General features: G+C 43.5%; 1 long non-coding RNA gene across 1 annotated transcript in view; it reads left to right on the plus strand.

Annotated features, from left to right (window-relative positions):
- The window catches only part of LOC308470445, a 48,227-nt gene that overhangs the window by 15,940 nt on the left and 7,389 nt on the right, over nt 1-24,898 (plus strand). The window contains exons 2-3 of the long non-coding RNA XR_013982426.1: nt 12,408-12,514; nt 19,893-19,962. This is a non-coding gene — a long non-coding RNA (uncharacterized lncRNA). The remainder of the gene's footprint in view (nt 1-12,407; nt 12,515-19,892; nt 19,963-24,898) is intronic.

The raw sequence follows: 24,898 nt of genomic DNA on the forward strand, positions 1-24,898 counted from the left end.
CAACCCTAGCTAGCAAGGCCACAGCTCAGGGATGATGGGAGTTGTAGTCCAACAACATCTGGGGACCCACAGGTTGAGAACCGCTGCATTAATACATTCAATTCTGTGCCGCCTCCCCGGCCCACATTTTGTACACATTTCTTGGTTAAAGAAATGGAACACAAAATTCAAAGGCGTATGAATTTTGGGGATGGTTGCATTTTGGCTTACATATTGATTCAGGGAGTACCAAATAGGCTGGCTATTAGAAGGCCTTTTCTGGTGGCCAAGTGTGGCCAGCTGCCATGCTTGATTCTCCATTACTCTTGTCCCGATTCCTTGTGATTCCCTCTCTGCCACCAGTGTCTCTTCCCAAGCTGGCAGCAACAAGAAGACACCCAACAAAGAGTCCACTGAAGAAGTAGGGGAACCTCAGACCTGTGGACCAAATCCCGGAATTGTAGCTTTGGAAGTGGCCCTGAGGGTCATCTAGTCCAACCCCCTGCAATGCAGGAATCTCAGCTAAAGCATCCATGACAGATGGCCATCCAACCTCTGCTTCAAAACTTCAAAGGAGCGTCCACATCCTCCCAAGGGAGTCTGTTCCACTGTCGAAGAGCTCTTTCTGTCAGAAAGCTTTTCCAAATGTTTAGTCAGAATCTCCTTTTTTTTGTAACTCGAAGCCATTGGTTCGAGTCCTACCCTCCAAAGCAGAAGAAAGCAAGCTTGTTCCCTCTTCCATGTGACAACACTCAAGATGTTTCATGATGGCTATTGTATCTCCTCTCAGTCCCCACTTCTCCAGGCTAGACATACCCAGCTCCTCCGAATGCTCCTCATAAGGCTTGGTTTCCAGACCCTTGATCATCTTGGCTGCCCTCCTCTGCACACGTTCCAGCTTGTCAACATCCTTCTTAAATTGTGGTGCCCAGAATTGAACACAGGATTCCAGGTGTGGTCTGACCAACGTGGAATAGAGTGGTACTATAACTTCCATTGATCTGGACGCTATATTTCTGTTGATGCAGCCTAAAATAGAATTAGCCCTTTTTGCTGCTGCATCACACTGTTGACTCATGTTAAGCTTGTGGTCCACTGAGTCCCCTAGATCCTTTTCACATGTACTGCTAGTAACCTAGGTGTCCCCCATCTCATATTTGTGCATCTGGTTCTTCCTACCTGAGTGCAGAACCTTACATTTGTCCCTACTGAAATTCATTTTGCTAGCTTGGACCCAGTTCTCCAATCAGTTACAGTCATTTTGACCTCTTGAAGTCCTAAATTATCACATAGAAGTTCTGTGGGCTGATCTGCAGAGCTGTTTTTGAGATGGAGAGTCTGCTCAGTATTCATGTAAGTACAGTGAGTTTGCTGGCTCCAGGTTTGAACAGGCCACCTTTTAAAATTCTCCATAATGCCCTCTTTAAATTTCCCACAATTTCTTAGAATGGTGTGACCTCAGGGGCATTGTAGAGAATGTATAAAGGCAGCTTGCAGGCACAGATGGCTAAGTGCATGGCACCAGAGCAAAAAACAGTGCCTTGCTGGGGCACTGGGGACACACGGCTATTGTAGAAAGGGAAAATTCACATTCATTGGCATGTGGCCCAGGAAAGTGGTGAACTCTCCTTCCTTAGAGCTTTCAGAGTAGAGCCTGAAAGGACATCTATAAAGGATGCTATAATTATGTTATTAATTAATTAAATTTATTATTATCCTGCCTTTCTAATGCCAATAGGAGCCCTGGGCAGCTAATAAGAGCTGTAAACAATTTCACATCTAGGTAAAGGTAAAGGCAAAGGCAAAGGCAAAGGCAAAGGACCCTGGACGGTTAAGTCCAGTCCAAGGCAACTATGGGGTTGCGGAGCTCATGTCACTTTCAGGCTAAGGGAGCTGGCATTTGTCCACAGACAGCTTTCCGAGTCATGTGGCCAGCATGACTAAACCGCTTCTGGCACAACGGGACACCGTGACGAGTGTCAGAGCAGAAGCTTGGGACAGAGCAATAGGAGCTCATCCCCATTACGGTGATTCGAACTGCCTACCTTCTAACTGGGAAGCCCAAGAGGCTCAGTGGTTTAGACCACAACACCAGGTGAAGGTAAAGGGACCCCTGACCATTAGGTCCAGTCGTGGCTGACTCTGGGGTTGCGGCGCTCATCTCGCTTTATTGGCCAAGGGAGCCGGCGTACAGCTTCCAGGTCATGTGGCCAGCATGACTAAACCGCTTTTGGCAAACCAGAACAGCACACGGAAACACTGTTTACCTTCCCGCGAAAGCGGTACCTATTTTTCTACTTGCACTTTCATGTGCTTTCGAACTGCTAGGTTGGCAGGAGCAGGGACCGAGCAACGGGAGCTCACCCCGTTGCAGGGATTTGAACTGCCGACCTTCTGATCGGCAAGTCCTAGGCTCTGTGGTTTAACCCACAGCGCCACCTGCGTCCCTAGTACATGGGTAGATGAGTCTATAAAGCCCAGGACACAAATTTTCACAGCCTTCTAGCACCTATGGTAGCTCATTTACCAAAAGTAATGTACCTATTTAGTGTTAACTCTGGAAGTGTGTACTTGATTCTGATCAAACCAAGGCTTCTAAGGCAAAATATACACCAGGAGACTTATTTTCAGCTCCCCTAACCCACTATTCGATTGATGGTTAAATGGTGTCAAAGAGGGGAAGGCAGGGACTTCCGGGGTGGCGCCATCGGCAATGGCGGTCTCCCTCTGAACTGGAGGGACTAGCTCCGCGGAAAACGGGTCTTTTCCGCTACGGCGAAGCGGGGACCCTTTTAAAAATCGCAGGCGGATGAAGCCTGTGACCACGGGACTCGGCGGGCACCCTTAGCGCCCCCCCAACCCGCAAAGGAACCCACTAACGGGCTCCGAAGCGAAGAGGGGGAAGTGGCGCGGTGCTGTGAGTCAACTGCTATTTCCGTGGAGCGAAGCCACATAGCTGTTGCCGGAGAGCGCTGCCTTTTTCCTGGGACAATTTGGCTTCTAAAATAAGCACCCGTGAGTACTTAAACTTTGAACAATTGGACTTTAAATAAGGACTTGCGAGCAGAAAGGAATTGGATTTAAAAATTTACTTCAATTTGGTACTGAAACGGGAAGGTCTAAACAGGAAGTCAGCCTTCCGTTTCTTTGTAGACAGAACAAAGCAAAGACAACGTAAACTAGAGCTCAGAAAATCACTTCTAAAGGATCGGCTTTCATCATTTAAAATCCTCGAACCCCCCTTCGGCAGCAGGAGAAGAAGGGGGATCTTTTTCAGACTGTTTAAATTTGCAGAAGTGAGTTTAAAGTAAAGTAACTTTCCACCGTCCTGATCCTGGAGCGGGGTGTCAGGACTGACGTTTGAAGCTCATTGACCAGAGACAAACGTTTTTTGACAGATAGCTAAAAGAAGAGAAACATAGTGATTCCACTGTTTCCTTTCGCATTTTAAAGGAACAAATATTGACAAAATATCTCAAAAAAGAAACTTTGTTGCAAGAACAATTAGAAGTTTTCCCCCTAGAGGGAGACTGGGAAACTGTAACTAATTCCAGGGAGCTTGCAGCTGTCACAGATTACAATCGTGGGAAAAGGCTTGTGACCTTGTAGGACAATGTATTCAGAAGCTCTGTTGTGTGCTCTCTGTAAAATAAATACTCTACTGGAACAGTTAACTGAGAAGACGGATTTGATGACTAATGCGGCCAGAATTTTTGAACAGGTAGTGGGAAACTATATGGAGCCCACCCAGGAATTAAATCAGGAGTGTGCCCTGACAGAACAGATGAGAGAAGAGGATGTTGCGGAATCTTGGGCGCCAGAGATGGAGGGAGCTGCGGCCCAGCAGGAACATGAGCTTTTGGATTTGACAAATGAACTTGGAAAAAGCCAGATTAGGAAAGATAAAGTTTGGACTGATTTGGAAATGGGGGGTTGGATAGACCCCCCTATGCAGGGATGTTTGGACCTTCCGAGTCTGGCAATGGGCCGTGAGATGTTTGGAGCTGTGGGGGCTCTCAATTTTGGAGGGATTCTGAAACATGTTTTTAAATACTACATGGAGTTTAGTCTGGACTATGGAAAAGGGGCTGATTTGTTGAAAAGGGTCAAAAACATTACCAAGTTGGAGTTCCCACGAGTGAAAGGTGAATATGAAGAAGAGCTGCGGAAGGGACATGGAAGGGACTTAAGGGCCTCGGATATAAGGTTACCAGGTTAATGAGCTAGATCGATGGGATAAAAAGGACTGACCAGGAGGAAGGGACACTGGATGAAGATTGGATTGTTTCTATTTCTTTTTTTTTATCACTAGGATTGTTTTATAAAATTGATGACTGTTAGAAAAATGTTGGAACGAAACTAGTTGGCTCTAGCAAAAATGTTTAAAGAATTAGGCAAGAATATTATGGTTATGAGAAGTGGGTAAAAATAAGATTTAAGTTTTAAGGTTTTTTATAAGATAAGATGAAAATAGATTAAGGTAATGTAATGACAGAATATTATGAAATATGGAAAGGATTTGCTGCGATAATTATTAACTGGGATACAAAAAAAGGGAGGAGGAGGAGGTCAAAGAAAGAAGGTAATGAAAGTTGAAGATTTGAGAATGTTGGCTTTATTTTTATCTGTTTGTGGTGTATTTTTGTTTTTTGAATTTGTATTGTTGGATGTGGGGTTTTTTTTTTGGTTTTTTTCTCTTTTCCGTTTTTTCTTTTTTCTTTCTCTGCTTTGTCTTTTTCTGTAATTTTAAAAATTTTCAATAAATATCATTTAAAAAACAACAAACAAACAGGGGAAGGCAGTTGGACTGGATGGCCTCTGGGGTGTATTCCTGGTCTTCAGTGGTATGATTCGGCTACTTGATGTACTGCCTCAGGTGTGTGGGCTAAAGCAAAGGGGAAGGAGCTCCCCTGAGATATCAGGTGTGTTGCAATGAGGGGGCCTCCTTCTTTATGGCAAACAAAGGGTGGTTCAAGGAAGAAAGACAGCAAAAAATAAACGATCTAAGAGGCAAGCAACAGGTTGAAGCAATAGAGAAAACTCAAGTTCTTTTTAAAACGATGGTAGAGAGTCACACCCTTCCTTGCACACACACACACATCTCATTTTTTATTTTATTTTTTGTTCTTCTGCATCCTTCCCCTGTGATGACTACCTTGGGTTATGCAAAGAGAAGGATGGGTTTATTTGCATGCAGAAATAAAGTGATAATGAATTAGCTGCCTAAGTCCCTGCTTCTTATTCTAGGGAGAAGATGAGAGAGCTGCTCATTTACATTTCAGGTCCCCTCTGGATAGAGATGGTGTTATTCAGCCTCTTTAGCCATTAACTCTTCCTTGGCCTGATCCTTGGATTTGTGACGTCTTTTGCCCTTTCTTTGGCTCTTGCATGAGTCCTGTCTGTAACTAAGGGTATTTTCAGCAAACGTTGGAAAATATTATACAATAAAGGAGGAGCTTTAAAAACGTAAGCATTTACCTGCAGGGGTGACTCGTCTTCCCCCGAAGGCCTGAGTTCTCAGCACTAAATTTGCTATAGACTTAGCTCATTCTGACCCTTTCCCTTATACGCTCATTAGCGTTCCTTGAATAGCCGGTTTGCGGATAGGAAGTTGCAACTCTGTTGTACCAATAGGAAGAACATTGGCCCAGCAGTAACAAAAGCTTCCTGTCATCTTTCGCCTTCGTGAAATACACTTCCAAGCATTTTTCAAAGCTTGGGGTTAATGCATGTTATAATTATGCTTGTCTTAGCACCATTAAACTTCTGCATAAGTATAGCATAATTACACCTTCATTATAGAGTTCTCAGTTGCAGCCGTTTCTCCCACAGGAGGGCTACCGTGCTGTCATCTCAAAACATTTTTGTAATCAGCCTCTCAAGTGGGAGATTAGCATTGGCAAGTCCTTAAATTCTTGCCTGTTTGAAACCTGTCTCTCTCTCTCTCTCCATGCCCCCACCCCCCACTTCTTATATTCAGTGATGGCACCCACATCCACAAAGCAACATGTCCTTGTCAGTTGAAGTAGATCAAGACGATATAGCACCTAGCAATATTTAATTAGCACAGTAAGTGGGTGTAATAATTCAGGATCTTCTTTTCCTCCCCTGTTGAACCAAGCCTTCAAAGTAGATGTTTTCACTCAAAGCTTAATTTTTCTTATGGGTGACATTTTCCCAGAAGGAAGAGGTTTTTGGAGGAGGAATCAGAAAGCTGAGCAAGGAGAGCGATGATGTGGAACTTACTAGCAAGCTGAATTATTCTGATTCAGATGGAAACAATAGGACTCACTGCAATATTTTATATTTTGTAGAAATTGCCACCCCACCCTTCAAACAAATTTCCAGGGCGGCAGGTGTGGGGCTGTAAGAATTTTATATCCCGTAAAACACCCTGTTGTTTTAACGAACACTAGCAGGGGTGGAGAACCTGCTGATTCTCAGGTCTTGAGAAGCCAGTTTCAGATCACCTTGAAAAGGACTTCAGCTGACTGTTGCTTCTTGAGAAGCCCCTTTTAAAGTGCTCTGCAAGACACCTGACCAGGGGAAAGTCACCCAGTGTCAACTGACTGACAGGTGGCTGGCTCCACCTACCAGACAAACATGGGCGGTGAGGGGTGGGGGAGATAGCAATCTAGGCTGCTGGCCATTACCTGCACTGGAGGCAATAGCATGCCTAGGTACACATCAGGGCTGGGAGATACTGTATATCAATCTATCATCCATAACCAGTTTGAAGTCCTTCTCATCATATCTGTTTCAAAATTTTTGACTTGACAATACATCACAAATCATGATTTGTGTTTGGGCTGGGCGATATATTGTCCAAAACTGGTTTGAAGTCCATATCACGATATTTGTTTCATAATTTTTGACCTGGCAATATATCGTGAATCATTATATATGTGTCTGTGTGTACTATGCAAAAATCACAATGGTGGTGGGGGGGGGGAGTGAAGCAAGCCAATGCATAGTTCCATCCTTATGTCAGACATTGTGATATATCAGTATATCACAATGCTTAGCTGGTGATATATTGCGATGTTGAAAACCAGATAACGCTGTTTCACACCCTCCAACATGTTGAGTCCAAAAACCAGGACATTTGTCTTCCCATCAGTGATCCTGAGTGAGCCACGTGATCTGCGTGAAATCATGGCCCCCAAAACTGCACGCTTTGGGGTGCTGTGTAAGAACTTGCATGAGATCACAGAGCCCGAAAATGGCCTTCATGTCTCTTGCATGTTCTGTGTTTTTTCTGGGACACTTGCAGTGGATGCTAATTTGGCTTGAAATCTGAAGCATTTCATATAAAACCTATGGAAGCCTGCACAGTTTGCAAACTTGAAGATTGCTGGTGGGATTTAAAGTTGGCTGCATCAGATGGAATTGCAATCCATCCTAATTCAGAGACGGTATCTTCACCTTTCAAAAGGCATGAGATGAGATGTTTTCATGGGTGACCTGCTTGTCTCAAACTCCTTGATGGGCCAACTCTGTTCATGCAGTTCCAAGGTCTAGACTTCAATATTTTGTCTGAAAGAACCTGGTAGCAGGGGGTAGAGATCTAGGATCATGGTTTGGTGTCTCATCCACATCTGTATTTATTAATTTTATCGATCTGTTATGGGGGGCGGGATGTATAGCCCACCCTATCAGCTGCTCACCCTTCATTGGGATGCTGGGAACCTAATGGAAACCTAAAGCAGTAATTATGGGAGGCAGTTCAAAGCCACTCTCCATTCAGCAAAGCAATTCTACTGCTATCCTACAGACACCCAGGGGGCAAGCTCAATTTTCGCTGCCTGTTAAAGGAGGTGGCTGAATGGACATTTATAAATAGCGGAGGCATGAAGATCCATACTTGGTTTTTCCTTTTCATCCTGAAGCAGGTGAGATTTCTCCCCCTTTGTCTCGCGGTTCTCTCCTCTGAGCAGTGCAGATTCAATAAGAAATTAAAAACAGGATTTCTGAAGTCTCTACCAAGGAGGCTTTTGAAATGAGGACTCTGAGTACCAGCACTGCCCACTTTCATCTCGTGGAAGCTTCTTCCCATTTCAGCAAGCGACTAAATCTCTGGTAGGAAATCTTAGCAGCTCGGATCATCAAAAGAAAAGAGGCCAGAGAGTGCCAAACAGGAACTGTGTATTCTCAAACTCCTCTTTGCCTGTCGCAAAGCTCCAAGCCCTCGACCAACATTCTTCAAGCTGGTGCCCTCATGTTGTTGTAAGAAGGCAACAATATGGTCATTGCTGTCAGGGATGATTTATTAATAATGCTATTTATTCAATTTATATCCTGCTTTCCCCCGGGGCAGCAAACACAGCCATAATAAATGTTATGTACTGAAGTTCTCACCCTGGGCCAGCAGGGGGATACTGTAGATAGTTATGCAAATGTAGGATCGAAAGTGACGTTCAGTGATTGGATAGCTTTTATGCAAATGAAGGATCGAAAGTGACGTTCAGTGATTGGATAGTTTTAGAAAGTTGCTACAGTAACGTTGTACTGGAGCTCTATATAAGCAGGCTGACTGAGCCCTTCAGTTCAGTTCTGTCTGGCCTCTGAATAAAAAAGAGCTGTTTGAAGAATCGCTGTGTCGTCTGATATGTTCACCCACAACTTAACAATAAAGCAAATTTATGAGGAAGACTTATGAGGAACAGTTGAGGGAGCCGGGTTGGTCAGACCACACCTGGAATCCTGTGTCCAATTCTGGGCACCACAATTTAAGAAGGATATTGACAAGCTGGAACGTGTGCGGAGGAGGGCAACCAAGATGGTCAAGGGTCTGGAAACCAAGCCTTATGAGGAGCATTTGAAGGAGCTGGGTATGTTTTGCCTGGAAAAGAGGAGCTTGAGAGGAGATATGATAGCCATCTTCAAATATTTCAAGGGCTGTCACATGGAAGATGGAGCAAGCTTGTTTTTTCCTGCTCTGGACGGCAGGGCTGGAACCAATGGCTTCAAGTTACAAGAAAGGAGATTCCAGTTCAACCTCACGAAGAACTTTCTGACAGTAAGAGCTGTTCAGCAGTGGAGTGGTCTCCCTCAGGAGGTGGTGGAAGTTCCTCAGCAGATTGTGCTTTGCTCTACGTACTTTGTAAAGCACCATGCACATTAATGTGTAAAATAAAATTATGTGCAAAGTTGAGCATGTCCCAGATTCATCCACCCATACCTTGTTTAATTTAGCCATTAGAATTTGACCAATTAATATAAAGACGGCAGTTCATGTTGTCAGCTGAAAAATGAGGCACAGCTACTTTGGTATGAGTACAGAGCAAGACAGGAATTGAAGGACAAATGACACAAAAGGCTGGTGATTGCTTTTAATGGCTTGATCTCATTTCATGTTCTGGGGCAGTCAGGGATGTGCCAGGCCTCACTGTCTCATTCTAAATGGTATCATTTAGCCCTATAACATTTTTGCTTGCAAAAATTAAGATAAAATAAAAAGAATGTGTCATTCATTTCTTGTCTATGGTTCACAAATAATTTAAGGTTAAGCGCTTGCATTTAATCCTGTTTTAGCCTTTAAAGGTAATCAAGGGTAGAGAAACCAGATTAGGGATGGGTAAATCTGTCACTTTCAGTGTCTCTCAGTTTTTCATTTCTCCAGTCTGGAATTCACTTCTCCACATTTTCACAGCGGGGTGGCGTTCTTTTTTAAAGTCTTCATGAAAATTTGCCAGCATTTTAATGCATATTTCTGCTAGCACACGTGTTACTGTGTGCAATTTCCCCTGATATATATATTTCCAAGCAATCACCCCAATACAGTCATACGTTGGGTTACAGACGCTTTGGGTTGCGCGATTTCAGGTTGTGCACTGCGCCAAACCCGGAAGTACTGGAACTTGTTACTTTCAGGTTTTGGCGCATGCGCATGCACGCTGAATGGCACTTTGCGCATGCACAGAAGTGCCGGACTGTGACCCACGCATGCGCAGATGCACAGGTCGTGAACGCTGCAGCTTGCGAACGTGCCTCCTGCACAGATCACGTTCGCAACCCGAGCATCCACTGTACCATACATTTATGTGTGTTATTTTCACTAATATACACATTTATGCATGCTTTCACTTAGTGCATGCACTTTTGTATCGTAGAATCATAGAACTGTAGAATTGGAAGAGGCCTTGAGGGTCATCCAGTCCAACCCTGCTGCAATGCAGGAATTTCATCTAAAGCATCCATAACAGATGGCCATCAAAACTTTGCTTAAAAACCTCCAAGGAAGGAGAGTCCTCCACCTCAAGATCTCACCAGAACCTGCTGCCACCGCTTAACAGACTCTGCCACACAACCCAGGCAAGGGAGGCTTTGGCAGGGGCCGGGCAGCGCCTTCTTATTTCACCTCAGGCAGCAAAACGGGATGCGCCACTCCTGCAGCCCCTGAGACAAGTGGACCAGGCAGCCATCAGTGTCATCTCAATTCAGCCACCACACCGGAAGCAAAAATAATAACACACCATCTAAGGCTGACAGTGAAAGCCAATGCCAGTTGGATGAAAATATTGAATCAGCCTGCCTAGGGAGGAAAAAAGAAAGAAAGAAGCAAATACATTTCTCCCTCCCACACTCAAATATGTGAATACAAATGACCAGCCCTGGCTATAGATAACATTTGAGTCACGTATTTCTCCCGCAGTGCAGCATCTAAAGCCCAGCAAGTGTTGCCTAAGGCAAAAGAATTTTGCAAGAAGATGCCAACAGCCTATATTCCTCTTGGGTTTACAAAACTGAAACACATCACAGCACACGTTGCTGAGGAAGGTGTGCAGAACATCATATCCAACAAAGGTTGAGCTCCCACCCTGCCATCATATTGATCCATAGATTTATTACTTTTTCAAAGCTGCCCTTCCCTGCAGTGGTGATGATGTTCTCTGCAGAGGCTCAGATACTGCAAAACAGGAAAGCAGGGAAGGAGAGCCTGTGGTCCTCCAGGTGTGGTTGGACTCCAAATCCCATCAGCCCCAGCCAGTGTGTCGCCAAGGGCGGGGTTTATGGGAGTTGTAGTCAACAACATTTGGAAGGCCCCAGGACGGTTCCCATCCTTGCAACAGACAATGCAAAGGATAAGAGAAACATCTCCAGTGGTGCTCTAAGAAACCAGTCTCGTCTTGTTGCGGAAGAACAGATTTTTTAAAAAAAGCAAAGGTAAAAAAAGAACTCCATATCTGTGTCATGTTTCATGTACATTTATGAAAGATTTATACCTCAGTAGTGAGGCATCCGCTCTGCATGCAGAAGACGCCAGCTTCATCCCTAATTGCAAAGCTTCCAATTTGAGCACTTGATTTAAAATGTTTGTACAGTGCATATTCTATTTTGGACACTTTCATGTGAAGAAAGATACAGTGGATGCTCGGGTTGCGAACGTGATCTGTGCGGGATGCACATCCGCAACCCGAAGCGTTCACAACCCGTGTCTGCGCGTCTGCGCACGCACGGGTTGCGATTCGGCTCTTCTGCGCATGCGCAAAGCACGATTTAGCGCTTCTGCGCATGCGCGACCGCCGAAACCCAAAAGTAACCCATTCCAGTACTTCCGGGTTTCGGCAGTCCACAACCCGAAAAAACGCAACCTGAAGCGTCTGTAACCCGAGGTATGACTGTATTACGGTAACGAATGAGTCTAATAATCCTGGAGGGTCACTATCAGTTGGAGTACACAGTAGGAATGGGGGAACGTGCCCTCAGATCCATTCAGAATCACAGACTTGTACAGCTGGAAGGGACCACGAGGGTCATCTAGTCCAACCCCCTGCAATATGGGAATCTTTCACCCAATGTGGGGCTCAAACTCACAACCCTGAGATTAAGAGTCTCATGCTCTACCAACTGAGCTATCTGGCTGCATACACACCGGATGTTCACACTCTGCACCCTAAAAATTCCTGGGAACTGAAGTTCTGTGTAAATTGAACTGAACACTGCTGTGAAATGATCACTAGTCAAGGAGCGAGCAGTGCAGGCACTGGCAAAAAAGGGGGGAAAGACCCACCCCAGAATGCCCCCAACTTTCACAGACTTTGAAAGAAGCCATGAAATAGGGGTGGGGTGGAATTTTTCAGTGTTAAACCCTTTCACCATTTCAGTGACAATTAAATCAATTATACTTAAATCAATTATGCTTAACATACCATAGTTTTAGAAGGCATCTGAAGGCAGCCCTGTTTAGGGAAGCTTTTAATGTTTGACAGACTACTGTATTTTAATATTTTGTTGGAAGCCACCCAGAGTGGCTGGGAAAACCCAGCCAGATGGGTGGGGTATAAATTATTATTATTATTATTATTATTATTAATAATAATAATAATAATAATACACACCATCCATTTAAAACACACACCCCTTCCAAAGAATCCTAGGAGCTGTATTTTAACCCTGACGGAGCTACATTATGTTGTTTTTAACAGAAGGCTCCATGGACAGATGCTGATCGTGACATTCCTGGTGTCTTTCGGAGGGGTATTCTGAGGAAAGCAAAATGGCAGCCACCAGTGAAAAGGCAAGGAGAGCTTTGGTGAGTTTTGCCCCATGTCTACAATTTCTTCCAATCAGCCCCCCGGGAAACATGATCAAGAGAAGCCAGTTTAGCTCTCCCCAATATTGACTGAAAACTGCCACTTTTGAAGTTTCAGCCTGTCTCTAAAGAGAACCTAGGGCAGAGCAATGCATATATGTCTTGGCTTGATTTTCACTGCCATTGAGCTTTAAAAGGCAAAGTCGATGGATGGCAAATTGGTTTCTAGTTCACAAAATTGCATCTCATTTACTCACTTACTCAGCATTGACTCAAGAGGGATTAGTGGCCTGTTTACTTATTTAGGTTACTTTTAGCTCATCCCCCCCCCTCCATCCTAAAGTGCGGGAAAACGAAATAAATGTTGCCAAAACTAGTACAATTAAAACCAAGTCCACAGCCGGAATCGATGCTCAGCTTAATCACTGTGGCTGTCGTCTGCCTTCCAGAGCCAGCTGTCCAGCCCAACAGCCCCAAATGGAACTTGCCAGTCGGGGTGAGGAAAATGTCTGGGCTGTGCAGGGGTGGGGAATACTTTTCTGCCTAAGGGCCACATTCCAACATTTTTGTACATTTAACCCCTTGGCTTATTTCCAGCTTGTAGCTATCAATGTTCTTGCTGCATTTGAGATCCCTCCTTCTCAACTGGCTCTTAGTTTCAGGCTCAAAGTCCTGCCCTGATATGACTGCAACCTTAGAGTCTTTCAAAATGCTGCCGCTTTTGAGGAAGTGCTTATGTTAATATTAACAAACAAACAAAAAAACATTTGCGCAAATCTATTGGAGAAGAGCAGGTATACAGTATAGACTGGCAAGAAAACAGTAATAAATCTTGTGAGACTGTTTCTTCCCTTTTAACAGCTTTTTTCAGAGTCCCACAGCTGCTGTTTGGCTGTGTTTGTCAGTGATTGCCATTTCATTGAGTCATGCACTTTTAGTACCTGGGATGGTTTATTGGCATTCTAAAACTTACTTTATGGTCCAAGTCAGTGATAATAATAGAAAAGTTGTGGAAACGGAAGATAGGGTAGTCCACAGGGAAATGTCATATGTCCTACTTTATACTTGTCCTCTGTTTGAAGGGCTGTCAGAGGACAGTCCTTTATCTGAAGGAATCTCTTCTTTGAAGAGCTACCTGGTCCAAGTCATAAGAACATAAGAAGAACGTGCTGCATCAGACCAATAGCCCGTCTAGTCCAGCATCCTGTTCTCACATTGGCCACAAATGCATGGGAGAATCCTGTGAGTAGGACCTGAGCACAACAACACCTTTGAAGGTGACCCAGAAACTACAACTAATCCGGAATGCGGCAGCTAGACTGGTGACTGGGAGTGGCCACCAAAACCACATAACACTGGTCTTGAAAGACCTACATTGGCTCCCAGTACGTTTCCAAGCACAATTCAAAGTGTTGGCGCTGACCTTTAAAGCTCTAAACGGCCTCGGTCCAGTATACCTGAAGGAGCGTCTCCACCCCCAGCGTTTTGCCCAGACACTGAGGTCCAGTGCCGAGGGCCTTCCAGTGGTTCCCTCACTGTGAGAAGCGAAGTTAAAGGGAACCAGGCAGAGGGCCTTCTCAGTAATGGCGCCAACCCTATGGAACACCCTCCCATCAGATGTCAAGGGAATAAACAACTATCTGACTTTTAGAAGACATCTGAAGGCAGCCCTGTTTAGGGAAGTTTTCAATGTCTGACGTTGGAGTCCAACAACATCTGCTATATACCTGCTATATAAATAGCAAGGGCCCACGAGCTTTAGAAACGACACTCTTTATATTACCAGCAGATATAACGAAGTCTGTCTCTCTTTCTCTCCATACTTTTAAAAAAGCTTTTTTGAATGCATTGTACCGTATTTTTTGCTATCATCCACTGATGACTGGCTGGCATATGCTCAGTTGCTTCATTATCCGCATAGGACGGTATACATTTGATTGGGGTCAGGGACATGAATGTTAATTATGTTTAACAGTAAACAGAAGAAAGCAATATGGTCTCCTTAGATTCTTCTGAACTGGAATTTGAGGAAAAGATTAAACATAAGTGCCTGAAAAGAAGAAGAAGAAGAAGAAGAAGAAGAAGAAGAAGAAGAAGAAGAAGAAGAAGAAGAAGAAGAAGGAACGCAGTGTTTCATCTGGTGGTTTGATGAAAAAGAAATTGCCTGCTGACAGAGATCACTAGGCAGGAGAACGTCTTATGAATCAGGCTGTTCCACAATCAAAAGAAGCGAGGTGGCTTGGCATAATCTGGGCACTGGTGGCAGACAATTGGCAACTCATTCTTCCAAGGATCTGGAATGTGAGTCACACTCATTGGCCCAGGTTGGTTGCAAAACCCAGATTTCTCTGTGCCTGGAGTTACATGTGTATGTGCATCGACTGGGTGGGAGGGCAGGCAAGCAGGTAGGAGAGATCAATGCAACTCATTAACAGCTGCTGAACATCCCCCCCCCCCAAAAAAAATTTTTTTGGGCTGCCACACATACAAAATTTATCACTTCATTACGTATAGTCTCTTGACTCCCCCTTTGAAAAAAGACCTCAGCCTTTTGCAAAGCTGATGTTTGAGGTGGTATTGTTGTTGTTGTTGTTTAGTCATTTAGTCGTGTCCGACTCTTCGTGACCCCATGAACCAGAGCACGCCAGGCACTCCTATCTTCCACTGCCTCCCGCAGTTTGGTCAAACTCATGTAGGTAGCTTCGAGAACACTGTACAACCACCTCATCCTCTGTCGTCCCCTTCTCCTTGTGCCCTCCATCTTTCCCAACACCAGGCTCTTTTCCAGGGAGTCTTCTCTTCTCATGAGGTGGCCAAAGGACTGGAGCCTCAGCTTCACGATCTGTGCTTCCAGTGAGCACTCAGGGCTGATTTCCTTCAGAATGGATAGGTTTGATCTTCTTGCAGTCCATGGGGCTCTCAAGAGTCTCCTCCAACACCATAATTCAAAAGCAGAGGTGATATTAGTCTTTACATAAATTTAGTCTTTACATAAAAAGTAACAGACAGGTTGAGGACCCTCCACCAAATCTTATTTCACCGTACTTTGTTAAGTTTAAGGCTTCCCAGCCCAGGCTGGAGAGCAACAGAGCACAATGTTGTTAAAGTGACAGAGTCTAGTGCGGGAAGGCAAGTGAAAGATGGATTTTGCTCTCTTCCATCACATCCTTCTTTTCACTTAAAGACAAGAACTCTCTCCGTTTTTTTGGCAGACTGCACAGACATAGGAATAAAAAAGGGCATGGCTTTCCTATTGTAATTTTGCTGGTATTTGTCACCCATATGATCTCTCCACCCTCATCTCCAGGCCAGCATATCTCTCCCACCCACTGCTGCATCAGCTCAGATTCCCTTGAAAAGCTGTTGTCAGCTGAGAAAAGAATTGGCTAGCACAGTCACTAAAATTTATGGCAGAGACAAATAAGACAGGGGTGGCAATGAGTCTCCCAATGGCAGATTGCATTGTATCAACAATGTGCTCTTGGCTTGCATCCTTCCTTCCTTTTTCACTGAAAAAGAAGAGGTATCATTCTGCATGTCCCCAGCCAAGTGGGGCCCCATATAATTCTCTGTGCTTCACAGTCCAGCCACAATTTATCATGCTACTGGAGCCAGCTAACTTTCCATCCTGACAAATCTGACACTACATTTTTTATTCTTTTTTGTGAGTAGCCTATTCCATCTCCAGTTTTTTTTCAGCTAGGGATGTTTATTTGACTACAGTGGTACCTCGGGTTAAGTACTTAATTCATTCCGGAGGTCTGTTCTTAACCTGAAACTGTTCTTAACCTGAAGCACCACTTTAGCTAATCGGGCCTCCTGCTGCTGCCGCACCACCGGAGCACAATTTCTGTTCTCATCCTGAAGCAAAGTTCCTAACCTGAAGCACTATTTCTGGGTTAGCGGAGTCTGTAACCTGAAGCGTATGTAACCCGAGGTACCACTGTACTAGCAAGCAAGCAAGCAGATAAAGAAAGAAATAAAGAAATAAAGAAATAAAGAAATAAAGAAATAGGCACTTATAGAGTGGTGATTAAAAAAAAAATTGGCTGGGTATCTGGATTCATTTTTTTTTTAATATATATAATATTTATTAGAGTTTACAATAGGAATGCATGTAACAGACAATATAGCAAATATCTTAACATAGTTTCACATTTTTTTGGACTTCCTCACATCTCCCGCTCCCACTTTCATCGTTATAACTTTTTAGCAGCAATTTGTTATCTTATTTGCATTCTTATATCCCTTCTATATTTCATAGTCTTCTAGTTCTCAAAGAAAAAAAAAAGAGTTATATTTTCTTAATCTCTCTTATTTTCTTAAATCATCTAAATTAGTGGTGCTCAATTATTTATGATCTTGCATCCTGCTTAGCATTCACTCAAATTGCAATGTTTTTGTAAATAGTTCTTAAATTTCTTCCAATCCTCCTCCATCCTCTCTTCTCCCAGGTCACGGATTCTGCCAGTCATCTCGGCTAGTTCCATATAGTCTATCAGTTGCATCTGCCATTCTTCCAGTGTGGGTAGATCTTGAGTTTTCCAGTACTTTGCGAGAAGTATCCTTGCCGCTGTTGTTGCATACATAAAAAATGTCCAATCCTTCTTTACCACCCCTTGGCCGACAATACCCAAAAGAAAGGCCTCTGGTTTCTTAGTGAAGGTATACTTAAATACCTTTTTCAGTTCATTATAAATCATTTCCCAGAACGCCTTCACTTTAGGGCAAGTCCACCAGAGGTGGAAGAATGTTCCTTCGCTCTCTTTACATTTCCAACACTTATTATCAGACAGGTGGTAAATTTTTGCAAGTTTGACTGGGGTCATGTACCATCTATATATCATTTTCATTACATTTTCTTTCAAAGCATTACATGCAGTAAATTTCAATCCAGTACTCCACAACCTTTCCCAGTCCTCAAACATAATATTATACCCAGTGTCCTGTGCCCACCTTATCATAGCCGATTTAACCATTTCATCTTGTGTATTCCATTTTAACAGCAAGTTATACATTCTGGATTCAAAACATGGGGCTAAACTCACCCTTCAGCAGGAGAGAGCCCCCAGTAGCAGAATTTAAACTCATAAAAGTCAAGCAACAGTATAGCGTTAGAAATATAGACCCTTTTTTTTCCAGTTTAGTCCATGTTCAAACCACGCTCTTCTCTTGTTACCCCACTTGCAATGAACAGACCACACACTGTTAAGTAAGTTTTAAATTATTTACTTACAAAATATTCTGAAGGTCAGATTCATGCATTTATCCAAGCAGCAGCAAGAAGAACACAGGCAGAATACTTGTGCAGAAAATACAGAAAGATAACTTAAAACACTTGCTCCAAGCTTGGATAAAAGCTTAGACATGTCCTCCCTTGTAGTTTACATGGTACAGAGAGAGGGAACAGGAAGAGAAGGCTTCGCTTGCTCCTCAGTGGAGAAAGAGGAAGTGTGACCTGAGTCTCAGAACACAACTCTATTATCTTAACCCCTTCGTGCACAAACTAGCACTTATGCACAGTTATGTTTGACTGCAATTCCCCACACTCTGCATGTATCTTGTATGTGCAAACCCGTCTCTCAGATCTAACATGGGGACTCAAGGATTGGGTCCAGCATTTGAGATCATAGAATGATAGAACTGTAGAGTTGGAAGGGACCATGATGGTCATCTGGGCCAAGCCACATAAGACCATAAAAGTGACATGTTGGATTGAACCAGGAGTGGCTATTCTGTGGAACTCCAGGCTTGTTGTCTGAATGTGTGCATGTGTGCAGAGTGTGGTGTGTGCTGTATGTGTGTTGAGTGAGAGTATGTGTGCACATCCTTTCACCAAAGAAAAGGTAAAGGTAAAGGGACCCCTGATCATTAGGTCCAGTCGTGACCAACTCTGGGGTTGCGGCGCTCATCTCACTTTATTGGCCAAGAGAGCCAGTGTACAGCTTCCGGGTCATGTGGCCAGCAGGGCTAAGCCGCTTCTGGAGAACCAGAGCAGCGCACGGAAACGCCGTTCACCTTCCCGCCGGAGCGGTACCTATTTATCTACTTGCACTTTGACGTGCTTTCAAACTGCTAGGTTGGCAGGAGCTGGGACCGAGCAACAGGAGCTCACCCCATCACGGGGATTCAAACCGCTGATCTTCTGATCGGCAAGTCCTAGACTCTGTGGTTTAACCCACAGCGCCACCCGCGTCCCAGATAAGAAAAGGTTAGCTACCCATAAATGAATAATCCTTAGTGCCAAAAATGTTGTACAAAAAAAGCTGACCCCCAACACGTAGTCATCCCCAAAACCATGGGATCCTTTTTGAAAACTCCAATGTGGATGAAAACTATTGGATACACATACCCCACACTTATCTGAAAGCAACCCACATAATTCCCTATGGCATGACATGAATGCAACTACAAAATCTCGTGCATAGTTCTGCTTTGGGGCTTATTATGATGAGCAGAGTGCAACTTTGCACATTAATTTCAAATCTACAGTGGTACCTCGGGTTACATACACTTCAGGTTACAGACTACGCTAACCGAGATATAGTGCTTCAGGTTAAGAACTTTGCTTCACAATAAGAACAGAAATCAGGCTTCGGTGGCGCGGCGGCAGCAGGAGGCCCCATTAGTTAAAGTGGTGCTTCAGGTTAAGAACAGTTTCAGGTTAAGAACGGACCTCTGGAACGAATTACCGTATTTTTCGCTCTATAAGACGCACCAGACCACAAGACGCACCTAGTTTTTGGAGGAGGAAAACAAGAAAAAAAATATTCTGAATCTCAGAAGCCAGAACAGCAAGAGGGATCGCTGCGCAGTGAAAGCAGCAATCCCTCTTGCTGTTCTGGCTTCTGGGATAGCTGCTCAGCCTGCATTCGCTCCATAAGACGCACACACATTTCCCCTTACTTTTTAGGAGGGAAAAAGTGAGTCTTATAGAGCAAAAAATACGGTAAGTACTTAACCCAAGGTACCACTGTATTAGCAAAGTTTTTGGAGGGCAATAGTTGTAGCTGCAGTGAGTGCACGTTTTAAAAAACATAATCTTCATTCTTATTAGCTAGTAATTCTTAGTCCATTGTTAAACTTCTTTGAATAAGAGCAACTCTACCTCATATAGTCACCTTTTCTTATTTTTATAATCTAGTGTGGAAATGGGGGGAAAGGGCATTTCTCATACTTTTGTCTTTTGGGAGATTTCTTTCTTGCTCCCATCAGTTCAGACACTGAACACAATGTGCAGTGCTCTTAATAAATGTTTCAATAGCTAAGGGAAGGTGTTTTATTACCTGTTGCCTTCCATTTCTAGCCAAACATTATGTAGGGGGAATGCATTGTATCATCTGCTTTATTGTATTTTTCTTTTCTTTTCTTTTTGCAGCACATTGAGCACCAGCTCCAGAGAGCATGGAAATCAATGGGAGGTTTTTCATTGACTTTAATGAGACCAGGTAAAAGTACTAAAGAGTCCAATCCATGGCAATTAAATAAAATAGCATGATATTACATATCAGGGGGGAAATTGAGAACATAATTCATTAGATGACGCAGCTGTGGGAAAAGAGGTTCAGGAAATTGGTAACTAATGACAGCATAAATCAAAACTTCTTTGGCACCGCACACTGAAGTGTGGTGCTATTATATTGCCAGGCTATTGAGACCTTCCCCCAGTGAGCACAATCACTGTTCTCTTGCATTTCGCAAAGCTTCTTGTCTTAGATATGGTAAAACAAAACTTTAAAAAAACACACCCATAATTCTATATATTCTTCATTTAAATCATTTGCTGCTCGATTAAACTTCATGGGTTCCTCGTGGAGTGGCAATCATCTGTCACAGCCATCAGGATATAAAAAATTGAGGGTCTGCAATTCATACGCGGCATCGTATTTTGAAAGAAAGACGCTGAGTGAGATTTAAGAGCCATAACCGAGAAAAGCTGGTAGGATAGAAGAAAGGAAGAGTGTACTGAATTGCTAGGGGAAATCTAAAACATTTGTAAGTAGTACAGAACCAGGTTTATTGAAAAAGCAGCAGTACTTTCAGCCCAACCCAGGTTCGTGAAGAGGGGTTACCATCCATTGAAGTAAATGGAATTATTATTATTATTATTATTATTATTATTATTATTATTATTATTTATTACTTATACTCCACCCATCTGGACAGGCCTCCCCAGCCACTCTGGGTGGCTCCCAACAGAATATTAGAAAAATGAAAAAACATCAAACATTAAAAGCTTCCCTAAACAGGGCTGCCTTCAGATGTCTTCTAAAAGTCAGCTAGTTGTTTATTTCCTTGACATCTGATGGGAGGGCGTTCCACAGGGCAGGCGCCACTACCGAGAAGGCCCTCTGCCTGGTTCCCTGTAACCTCACTTCTCGCAGTGAGGGAACCGCCAGAAGGCCCTTGAAGCTGAACCTCAGTGTCCGGGCTGAACGATGGGGGTGGAGACACTCCACCACAATGGGATCATCCAACACAGCACAGTTGGAGTCAACCTTTATTTCTGGGATGGAGAACCTGTAGCCTCCCATATATTTCTGGATTACAGTTCCCATCATTCCAAAACGTTTTGCCATGATGGAAGGGGCTGGTGGGAACTGTAGTTCCAATATTTTCTAGAGTGGCATAGGTTCCCCCATCCTGATGTAGCTGGTCATGCCTAGACAACCCTGGTTATAGATGCCTTCCCATCAGAATTAGAAGGTGCTTGATGAAAGCTAGTTTTGATTCAGTTATATTTATCCCTCTCTCACACACACCCCTTGAACCTCAGCACATTTAATTAGACTGAACACAAATATACTGAGAGGTAAAGGAAATGTGCCAAGCATTTCCCCTATATATCACTTCCTGCTGAGAGTTCTTTGCTTCCATTTTTTCCTATTAGTTGCATGGATAATATTTTTTTTAAAAAGGCAACTTGCTGGTCAACAGACGCTTAGCAAATCATTCTTAAACTGCACAAGTCCCGTTGTTTTAAACTCTATTTACCCTCATGGCTTATGCATCCACAGAAACCCCCCCCCCCCAGCTGAGGGGAAAAATATTCTGTGATTGTTCTTTTTCTCGCACCCTCCACCCCAGTAAAAGAACACTGCAAAATATTATCCAGCTGTCTTCCGCCATTTTATTTCCTGCTGCCTGCTGTTTCTATCTTATCGTGCCCCAAAACACCACTAGGTCTGAGGAATTGTGGAGGTTCCAAAATGGCTGCCAGGCTGCCAACGCAGTTGTTGCTACCACTTGCAGTGACAGCCAAAAGCAACAGCAAAAGCTCTTTTTTGTGGGGCTTGGCATAATGTGTGAAATTGGGGCTCATGGTTTCTCTGTCTCTCAAGAGGGAGGGAGGGAGGGAGGGAGGGAGGGAGCTGTAACTAAGATTTGCTCTTGTGGTTTCATTTGGGGGAAACAAACCATGACCTTGGGTTTGTACATAAGCCAAACCACAACTTAGCTCTGGGTGGTGCCTCACCAGCAGGACTGGGAGAAAAGAGAAGGACCAGAGGTTTTCTCTCTGGGAAACACTTGCATGGTCTTGCTAAGCCATGATTTGGGTTAGCAATACATGTGAGCAAAGACATTGTCTTTATGCAATATTGAGCACAGAGGACTAATATTGTTCTCATTGTGGTTCTCTCTCTCTTTTATTCTTCTTTTTTGCAAAGAAAAAGCCATCTGAGCAGAAATAACTCCTCAGCATCAATTCTGATTCATTATAGCTGGAAGCTGTGATTCTGTTTCTTGGAAGAGACCTTCTTATGTCTCAATTATCTTTTCCTTCACAATGGTAACTTCAGGCAACCACATTTCACAAGGCTGTCAGAAATATTCACAGACTCGCCAAATGAATCTCTCTCTCTTGCTCTCTGTTCAGAAGCTCAAAAAGGATATGAAAAGAGAAGCAAGGAATTGGAGACTCATAGGAAGTGTATTTCAACTGAGTGTGCCCAGCATGCTGTGAAGGGAGAGAGAAGGAACTACCAATTTAGAGCACATATACACAAAACTGGTAAACCAATATCAAGTTCTGTTGGTCTTCCCAGGGAATTCTGGGAAATAAATGGCAGATGACACAAGAAAAGTTTATTTATTTTAATTTTATTTCATAAAATTTATATATCTCTTGATTCTAAAAAAAGCCCAACACCTCAAAGCTGTTTACAAAAAAAATAAAACAATAAACTTATCAGTAAAACAGTTTAAAAAAAAACCTATTTAAGATATTCAGAAATAATTTAAATCAACAATAAGCTAAAAACCTGATTAAAACATATATCAACCTTCTATGTATTGGGGTAAGCTTGCCAAATGTTTTTAGCAGGTGCAGAAAAAAAAGATAGTAGTGAATGGGCCTTCCTGATACATACATACATACATACATACATACATACATACATACATACATAATTTTATCTGTATGCCGCCTTTCCACAGTTCAAACCATGCTAAAGGAGGCTTACAACATGAAAAAATTCTTAGCTACAACATAACAAAAGTAGTCATAAACAAGAAATAAAACTTTAAAAAATACACAACCAAACTGAATAATTTCCACCTCAAGATCTAAAATAAAGATACAAAAAACCAAGAGCAACAGCAGCAACAACTCCCCCAACAAAAACCCCCAAATAATGCCCCAAAAGTCTGTTCAGTCAATGGCAGACCTACATTTTTGGTACTGCCATGGGGGCCCCTTCACAATCAGCAATGAGGTCTAGGTAACCACTGTTATCTTCTTCAATGTTATCTTCTTCATGGCAGATCACCACCTCTTCACAATTTCTGTGCAACCGACTCTCAAACTTGTTGAAATATATACCCCCCCCAAAAAAAAAATCAAAGTGAATAGTCTGACCCAAATTGGGTCTACTAGACCCAAAATTTTAAAGCAATGTGGACTAAAGTCACTTCTGGGGCTCCTCTGGGATTAGGAGCCCTGAAGTTTGAGCTTCATTAGTTTCATAGTAGATCCGCTCCTGTGTTCAGTAGCCTCAGCTTTTGTAGCTGGAGTCAGTCCAGGCCCTGCCCTCCCAACCAGGTGGGAAAAGGCCAGCAAGGCAGGGAGCAGGTCTTCCAGGACTCACAGCCTAGGTAGTCTCAACAGGCAGGGATGTTAATAGGCAGGAAGTTCCAAAGTGGGGGTGCTGCCACACTAAAAGATTGATTTGTGTAGCTATTGTAACAGGGGCAGTTCCGCCAACCTCCCACTGCCTCCGCCTCTCTTTCCCAGTAAGTACAAGTGACTGAGCTGCTATTGGTTATAGCCCCCTAGCCCCCACATGTCAAAATCCTGATCAAGCCCACTGCACCTGCAATTTGCTTTTAGAACATCATTTCAGATGGAGTGAATCTAGTCCACATCTAGTTTAGCCCCAATTCCACAGCATGCAGAATATGCTTCCAGTTTCAATGACGAGGGAATAACTCAGTGGCAACATTCCAGACGCGTCCTGCTGTCCTGACGTCCTTCTTTTCCCAATGGCACATTATTCTCAGTTTGATTGCTGAATTTTATACAACAAATCAACAAATCACAGTCAACAAATCACTGTGCCAAGGAGCTGGGCAGGAGGATTTGACGGATGTTGAGTCAATGGCAGCAGCCCGAATGGAAACTCCAGTGGGCTCCTCTGTTGCCAGCCCTAATCTATGGCATGCAGAGAGCTAAAGGCACCCCTGCCAGTCTGGCCTTTTTCAATCATCCTTGCAGACTGCTGTGAAAAAGAGGCTAACAAAGGAGAGACTGGCTTTCTGGCTTTCCTGGCCAATGTAAATGGCCACTTTCGACAATGAACCCCTTTTATCATTGCCTGCTTATTTGCTGCTCCCACTTCCCCTTTCTCTCTGTTTGGCCATTCACTACTTGGGGAGAGTATTTATTTATGATACATCATTTGTCCATAAATTCCAGTCTCCTCCTACAGCTTTTACTGTTTTTCCACTCCCTGGTGATACATTTCCCCACTGTGATCTCTGAGCCTCAGCATCAAGTCTCCTTCAGCTGAGTGGCCACCAGCATTCTTAAAGACATTTAAGCAGTGTGTGTGTGTGTGTGTGTGTGTGTGTGTGTGTGTGTGTGTGTTGCATGGAAGGCCTCTCAATCTTTTTGTCCTGTCCCCACCAACATCGTTAAACCTGTGAGCTGTGACTCAAGAAATCCCTGGGTTAAATCTCGCTGCAGTGATGGTCTGAGTCCTCTTAGGCAAGTCATTATCAAGCTCAACAGCCCGCCTCCGCACCTGCGTTACGGAGATAATAAAGCAGTTTGCTGCAATGACGACTGTGATCATGACCCAGTTCATTCATACATAAAGGCGTACCTGGGATGCTGTGCTGGAAGAGGAGAGCAAGTCATCCCACAGATAATTTTAGTGAAATTAA

The sequence above is a fragment of the Podarcis pityusensis genome, assembly GCF_964106645.2.
Source record: "Podarcis pityusensis genome assembly, chromosome: 1".
In the NCBI taxonomy this organism is placed as follows: domain Eukaryota; kingdom Metazoa; phylum Chordata; class Lepidosauria; order Squamata; family Lacertidae; genus Podarcis; species Podarcis pityusensis.